Genomic DNA, 9,011 nt, shown 5'->3' on the forward strand with positions numbered 1-9,011 from the left:
ATATATACATATATATATATGTATACACACACACACGTACACATTCCAAAGGTGTCTCAGTTTCCACCCAAGCGTTGACACATACATCTCTCCAGCTTGACTCTGGCAGACAAAAGGGCCTCACCTGCCCATCAAACCCGAGTTGACACACATACCCCTTGATTAGTCTAAATTTACTCAAAAAAAAGGGTCTGTCAACTAATGACTTAATAATGGAATCAGCAAGCCAGGGGTTTGTTCCACAACTTTGAAATTAATCACCGTTGACCGTCCGACCGTTTGGATCACCGTCCAAAGGAGTGTCAAAGGTACGTGACAAAAAAAAATACTGATTATAATCAGACTGTACTGCCAAAAGCCTATAAATAATATTAATAACAACCTATAATAATATGGCACTTTCCTGAAAACAAATGTTGCAAATAGTGTAACAGTCCAATCAAGCTCAATCAATTATAAAAACAGGACCAGACTAAAAAATGTGTAAAAATGTGGTAAGGACACATTAGTGGTATGTATTGGTATGTCCCTTCTAAACATATAGTCCATCAGAGTGTACAGCAGTTTAATAATATAAGTGCTTATAATGCTGATGCAGGAGAGGTCTCATAATTTCATGTGAGATTTGTGAGATCTATCTGCTATTATAATCTAAATCTGTTTAGCAGACAGTAATGTTATCCAGACAATAAGGGGCAATAATGGAATGTAATTTTGGTTTAAAACTATATGCTGATACTACTCCTGAAAGGAAATACGGCAAAAAAAAACAAACATATACAATGAAAAAACATGTTTGTAACTCGAAGCACTGAACATCTGTTTTTTTTGTTTCATTTTATAGATTTGTTGAAAAGATGGGTACCATACTCCTCATAGTTCTCTTCCTCAGTGCAAGTGGTAAGTTTGATGAGGAGAAATTTCATGCATTTATACTGTCTTGAAACAAATGGAAGCAAACACCTAGGAGATTAGAGAACTTGATTACATCCAATACTGCTTTTATTAAAGTCAAATTCAAATAAAACAGGGTATAATACAAATTATTACAAACAAAAATGCAGATTGGATTATGAATGTACTTTCATAAAACATGTAATTTGACATTTCAGCGGCAACAACTACAGCACCAGCCACCACAACTACAGCAGCCACCACAACTACAGCAGCCACAACAACTACAGCAGCCACAACAACTACAGCAGCCACCACAACTACAACCCCTGCAACAAACGCTGCAATTCCAGCAACAACAACTACAACCGCTGCAACAACAACTACAACAGCAGCCACAACAACTACAACACCAGCAACAACAACTACAACACCAGCAACAACAACTACAGCACCAGCCACCACAGCAGCCACAACAACTACAACAGCCACCACAACTACAACCCCTGCAACAAACACTGCAATTCCAGCAACAACAACTACAACAGCTGCAACCACAACTACAACAGCAGCCACAACAACTACAACACCAGCAACAACAACTACAACACCAGCAACAACTACAACAGCAGCCACCACAACTACAACACCAGTCACAACAATTACAACACCAGCAACAACAACTACAACACCAGCAACAACTATAACTCCACCAACAACAACTACAACTGCTGCAACAAACACTACAATTCCAGCAACAACAACTACAACCGCTGCAACAACAACTACAAATGCTGCAACAAACACTACAATTCCAGCAACAACAACTACAACAGCAGCCACAACAACTACAACACCAGCAACAACAACTACAACACCAACAACTACAGCAGCAGCAGCCACAACAACTACAACAGCAGCCACAACAACTACAACACCATCAACAACAACGACAACACAAGCCACAACAACTACAACACCAGCAACAACAACTACAACAGCAGCCACCACAACTACAACACCAGCCACAACAACTACAACACCAGCCACAACAACTACGACACCAGTCCCAACATCAACTACAACTCCAGCAACAACTACAACAGCAGCCACAACAACTACAACACCTGTAACAACAACTACAACAGCAGCCACCACAACTACGACACCAGTCCCAACAACTACAACACCAGCAACAACTACAACCCCTGTAGCAGCAATAACTACTACACCAGCCACAACAACTACAACACCAGCAACAACTACGACACCAGTCACAACAACTACAACACCAGCAACAACTACAACCCCTGCAGCAGCAACAACTACTACACCAGCCACAACAACGACAACACCAGCAACAACTACTACACCAGCCACAACAACGACAACACCAGCCACAACAACACCAGCAACAACTACAACACCAGCAACAACGACAACACCAGCCACAACAACGACAACACCAGCCACAACAACACCAGCAACAACTACTACACCAGCCACAACAACAACACTAGCAGCAACTACAACAGCAACCACAACTACTACACCAGCAACAACAACTACAACACCAGCAACAACTACAACAGCAACCACAACTACTACACCAGCCACCACAACTACAACACCAGCAACAACTACTACTACACCAGCTGCAACAACCACAAGGGGCACCACAACTAGTACACCGGCCACCACAACTACAGCACCAGCAATAACAACTACAACACCAGCAATATCAAGTACAACACCAGCAACAACTACTACACCAGCCACAACAACTACAACAGCAGCAACAACAACTATCACACCATCTACAACAACCACAACAGCAGTCACCACAACCACTCCAGCAACTACTACTATGCAAGCAACCACAACAGCAGCATCAGTAACTTCCACATTAGCAACAACTACAACACCATCCACAACAACACTTACAGCAACAACTTCAACACAAGCCCTTACTGCACCAACTACTATTATGACCACGGCCACAGTGCCAATAATGGAGACTTCAGCAAGTCCAACCACGACTGCCACCCCCACACTGTCAACCACTGTAGGGACAACAGCCCCCAATTCAGCTCCTACCAGTGAGGCAATAACCCCAGCCCCTGGAAATGTTTATGTTATTTTAGCAGACATCACAGATGTACCATTTACAGATGCTCTCAATGACACAAATAGCACTGAATTCCAAGAACTTGCACAAAAACTGATAGAGCCAGTAAGTAAAATTGCATACTGTGTACATAGTTTGGCACAATTGAAAAATGATTACTAGATCCCTTAGATCAAAGGAGAAATAATAAGATGAAAACGTTTTTACTATTTACATTGTCAGTTGTCCTATTCAGGACAACTGACTTGTTGGATTCGACATCTTCTGCATTTAAAGAGCGTGATTCTACAATAACTGAACAGGTGAGTCACCATAAAAGTTTTTTTGTATAATTTACAAAAAAATATATTTGAAATAAAACAACATTTGGCAAAATAAGTAAAATTGCTGAAATGCAATGTGTTTTCTGTTTTGGCAGCTTGTCTTCAGGGTATTAAGGTCTTTCCTTGGTTTGGAAGTAGTGGCATTCACGTAAGTTGACAGTATGTTAAACTTTAAGAAAAATGGCCAAAGTCTAATGTTTCACACAATATCTCTCACTTCCTCTGCAGAAATGGGTCAGTCGTCAACTTTCTAAATCTTCAGATTCACCAGCAGCACATTCTTAGCTCCATTTTAATTGAAGGTCCAGTGTGTAAAATGTAGGTGAAGTTAAAATAATTTATTTTAGTGTACAAAAACCTGATTGTATGAATTGGCGTATTTCATTACTCCAGAATGAACATGATGAATAATTGATGGGCTTATTCATACCAGGAGCTGGGTCAGCTCTACAGAGGTGGCCATTAAACAATGTCACCAATAAAAGTGGCTAGATTTTAGTATGCCTTTAACACAGTCATTCTTTTGGAAGACTATGAATACGCACCAGAAAATTGGCTGAATGAATGGAAAAAAATAATTGCCAATAGGTGAGATCACTAGAAAAATATTCACATACAGATCTTTTGAAATAAAGGCAGAGGTGATCCTAGACTCTCAACTCGCACGTCAGATGAGGAACTGGCTCACGTTGATTGTTTCTCAATATGCATAATTCTCTGTTCTTGCGTACTCCCATACTTGTGAAACGTCATCAGCCGTGGTCCGAGTACTGTTCCAATTCACAAGTATGCGAGCACGGTTCACACTCCGCCAATTTTACCAAGTATGCATCTGCTGTAATACATCTATTTTCCACATGATACGGTATATTTTAATGAAAATAAACATTTATAATATGAACATAATAATCATATATATATATATATATATGTACCTATTAAAAGTATTTGTACATATACATGTAGTACATGTTTATTTATCAACACTGTTGGTGGCGGTATTGAGGCTTAAGCACTTGGCGCCACCTGCCAATCAAACAGCAGAACAAGGAAGTACGCTGCTGTTCAACTTGGAATCATTGTACTTGTGTACTCGTGTACTTGGCGAGTATGCACTTGAGTCGTACTTCCCAAGTACGTTCTTGAGAAACAGCCAAAGTCTTGAATGAACCTGTGAGACCGGCGCTTCTTCTCATCTCACTCCAGCAGGGTTCAATAGTGAGGGGCTCTTTACTGCCACTCGCAGGTCAGTCCAGGACATGTTTGTCAGTGTTTTTTGAGCCCTTTTCTCACCAGTCAGAAGGGGCCCCATTAAGAGAGTTTTGATGTAGCAGTGATGAGCATATTAGTGGGGTTGTATGGGCTTCAATGATATCAGGGCAAAATGCTGCATCATGACACTACTCATAAAGGGGCTCCATTAAATGGGTTTGGATGTAATCATTTGCCTGAAGTTCAAGTTCATCTACTACTTTTGCACAGGGTTGATTTAACACTTGAAAACTCTGGTGAGCACAGTGCAGGTGCAGCTCCTCAGCTGAAAGGACCATGTTTCCTTTGTGTAGGCAACAAAGAGGCTGGAGAGTGATGTGAAACCCCATGTGTGGTTTAAAGGTCCTTTAATTGAAGCTTTCAAGGACAAACACATTATACAACAATACTTTGCCATTCAAGTCAGCAGAACGCAGAACATACTGCGTGTTGCATTTAGAAGTCCAGAGACGTTTGAATAGCATCGTGAGCAAACCAAAGGTCCAGTACTAAAGGCTGAAATGAAACGGCACATTTGGATCGTATTTTAATATCACAACTTTGTTAAGTCACACATGACAGTTGAGAACACTTCCAATGCAGGAAAGCAGTGTCAGGGACACTGGCATACTGTACATGTGCTTTAACAGTGGAGTCATAGAATGGCAGAAAAATACTGTAACTCAGCACTTAGCTGGTTTTTAAGTAATGATCCCAGTTTTTGAAGAAACATTTGCTCCATGACAAGGATTTGCACAAAATGTGAGGACATTTATTGTCTAAAATGTGTTAAGGCTATTTTTTGTAAAATTCTTCAGTTAAAATGTGTGTTAAAGGGACAGTTTTTTGTTTGTTTGTATGAGCTGTCCCATGGTCAGTGTATTACATACAGGGAACTGGGCTGTGGAAAACCACACTGCAACGAGAGTCTGCATGAGACAGGCAGGCATTTGTTTAATCTGAGTCAGATTAAATCTATAATATCTTGGGAGTATGTTTACATGTACTGGAACATGAAGCGTGTAAACCTCTCATTTCCCACACCAGTCTACAGAGAAAATCACATAGGAGCTGCTGGTCTGGAGCTGCCTCATTTCATAAAGTTAAGGTAAACCTGAACAAAGGATTTCAATCACCAAAGTGACAAAATAAGATCAGCAGTGGATCAACAACTGGTGTAAAATCAAAGTCCAATCAGTTTGCTTCAGTTGTCTAATACTGAGATAAGACACAAGTGTCAGTTTCAGTAAATATGGAGAGACTTTTGGTGTGTTCCATTTGTCATTGGAGCAACCTCACTTACCACGAGTTACAGTTTCAACCCTGTTAAAAGTGACAGTTTAGCTCTTTTAAATTGTGCTTGTTTGACGTAATGACAAAAAAAGTGGTGAGTGCATGACGCACCCCCTGTGCCGAGAACCACAATAAGATCGACACCTGCTTATGCAAGATATTTTAAGAACTTTTCCTCTCTGTAAAACAGCCATTACCAACTAGCAACTAAGGCCATATCCACATGAAAACTGAAACAAAACAATTAATTAATAAACAATTTTTTCAAATCAAAGAAGATGCTCCACGCATTAAAATGTCTATAATCACAGAAATGGAGAAAGAATTAACCAAGCCTGGGAATAAATGGGAAATAAAGACAAAAGTTATCATAAAGCAAACAACTTGGTGACTTTGTTGCTATATTTAGTGACTTTACAGATCCCCAGCAACTTTTGTTTTCCTACTAAAAAAACAACTAGCAACAAATTTAAGGTGGTCGCAACTTTCTGGCATAACCTTAACTACTTTCCGAGAAGTGAGCTTCATCTAGTCGGTCTGACTGCAGACACAGAGAGGGGAAGAGAGAAACAGTGTGACCACACAGACAGCTCAGAGTCACAGACAAGAACCAGCTGTGGATGTGCAGTGCAGCTGACTGTGTGCCCAACAATAACCCATCTGTTCAATCAAGTAAAAACTGTGTCCATAAAAATAGGTTTTGTTTTCCACTTTTCCTCTTTCCGGCTATTTTCACAATTCAGTTTCATTGTTAATTTGAAGACTTGTTTTTTTTCTTCACCCCCGTGTCTGCAGTTGCTGAGGACAGGACATGTTCTAGTCTTTTCAGGCTGACTTGAGTCACTTTCTATTGATGGTCGTCGGCTACACTGCCAAATAATCTCCAAAGTTAGGGGACAGTCAATGCCAGCCAGACATCGTTGTTTTCCCAAAGATTTCCCCACTGTGTGACCAGTTTTCAAAAAACACCATTTCAGGTCTCCCAAAATGCTGTTTCTGTGTGGATGAAATGCCAATGTGATAAAAAAACAAAACAAAATTGCGTATTCAACTACCGTTTGTGTGTGGACAGGCCCTAAAGCGACTAAACTCACTCTCTTGCACCAAAGTCCACAGAGAAAATCAACATTTATAGCTTGCATGGACAGAGTAACTGCTGGGTGTACTGCTGCCTCGTTTTCTAAGTGTCTCACTGATGTTAATCCCGATGGAGTAATACAAGCACAGAAATAAGACATTTGAGCTTAATGATGGCGGCAGCAGTGGATCAACAACAAAAGTGTTCTTTGATGTAAAATCACTGATTTTCTCTATGAACTTTGGTGCAGGAGAAGTCATCCAAAAAAAAGCTGTCAAATGGCAAAATAAAGCAGCAAACATTTAAATAGATGAGCCTTTTGTGACTAAAATCTGTTTTCCCTTGTGTCCACTGAGAGTGAGCCTTATTTATCTGGTTCACAGTGCAGGGGTTGCACACAGCATAGTCAGCAGTGACGATGCTTTAGCTCATGAAACCACATTTCAAAGGGCTCTTCATTTTTGGAATGGCTGATATAGATTATATATCATATAGGGCTGTAATGATGATTATTAATCACTTACTAAATGAATTAACTATTTTGATCATCGATTAATCAATGTTTTTTTTTTTTAAATAATTAAAGTAAGCTTTCTGATTTTTCAGCTTCTTAAATGTGAATACTTTGCTCCATATAACAAAGAAATCATTTATACTGATTCATTTTGGTTTGTGGACAAAACAAGACACTCAAGAACATCATCATTTTCACTGATTCAAACACTGCTCAACATTTCCTATGAAATGACTTGCAGCCCTAATATCATATTATGCTACACTGTAAAAGGCACTGATGCACTGTGACTGTGCAGTGTATGTCAAAGGCCAACCATATGACAAAAATGAGATTACAGAGCAAGCAAATATCCAACATTAATAATAATAAATAAGCTGTATTTAGACAAAATAAGTTAAATAATTCAGCCAGTGTAAAGACTAACACTCACACTGAAATGAATGAGTGAGTGCAGTAAACCACTTCCTCAAAGAGATGCTACCCCCCCATTGTAAACTTAGTTAGTTATAAGTTTATTTCAAACATGCAAATATGAAATAACAATAATAATAATTAACTTTCGCCTATGAGATCTGATCATAAGTGGACAGTGTTGTCTGTTCACACCCGACACTGACATCAGGATTCATCTCCTGTGACCACATATGATTGGATCTCACTTTCCCACAGTGTTAGTGTATAGTAGCCAGTGGGGTTAGGGTTGATATGACCGAGCTGTGACATGCAATGGTAGCTTAAGATTGTAAACCACTCAAAGTCCACAAAGAAAATCTGTGTTTTTATGTCGGGGACACAGGAGCTGCTGGTCCGTTTGGAAAGTTTGTGTCACTTAATGTGAACGGAGGGTTTCAAACACATAAGTCACAAAATAACATATCTGACCGTCCGGATTGAGGCAGTGGTAGATGTAATGTGATGTGATGTTTTATTGATGGACTTGGGTGTGGGGAGCGAGAGGTTTGCAGTGAAGCTGTTGGAAACCAGCGCGTGTCAGTAGCCAAACTAATACCAATACCATTAAGGTCTGGTATTAATTAAAAATGAATACCAGACCATAATGAGGTCAAAGGGCAAATAACTTGCGGTTCACTATTGCAGTATCAGCAGAAAAGTATATCTGAGCAAAGCCAAGCTGGCTTGAGATACTAGCTTTCTTGTTAGCAAGATGCACTAGATAGCCAAAAGCATATAGACAGCTACACATTTCAGCACTGCTTGCTGTTTGTATAACTGCTTAACATTTTATTCTTCTAGTATCAATCATTCTAGCAGATGTTACAACCTGGCTGCAGGGAGTGGTTCCCATTAAGACAAGGGAACATTATGAGAGGAGGGTACAAACACTGTTTCAGGCTCAGTCATACTGTGCAGTAAGGTTGGGCTGTGTTTATCGGCGAGAAACTGTTTCTTTCTTAACAACACTCGTTCTTAAAAACAGGGCCTTAACTGGTATCTTTTTTTTTTACAAGTATTTTGAGTTGATTGTATTATTTACTGTGAAGAAGGCAATGTCCAGTTGTGTGGAGG

This window comes from Solea solea, chromosome 3, assembly GCF_958295425.1.
Source record: "Solea solea chromosome 3, fSolSol10.1, whole genome shotgun sequence".
Taxonomy (NCBI): Eukaryota; Metazoa; Chordata; class Actinopteri; order Pleuronectiformes; family Soleidae; genus Solea; species Solea solea.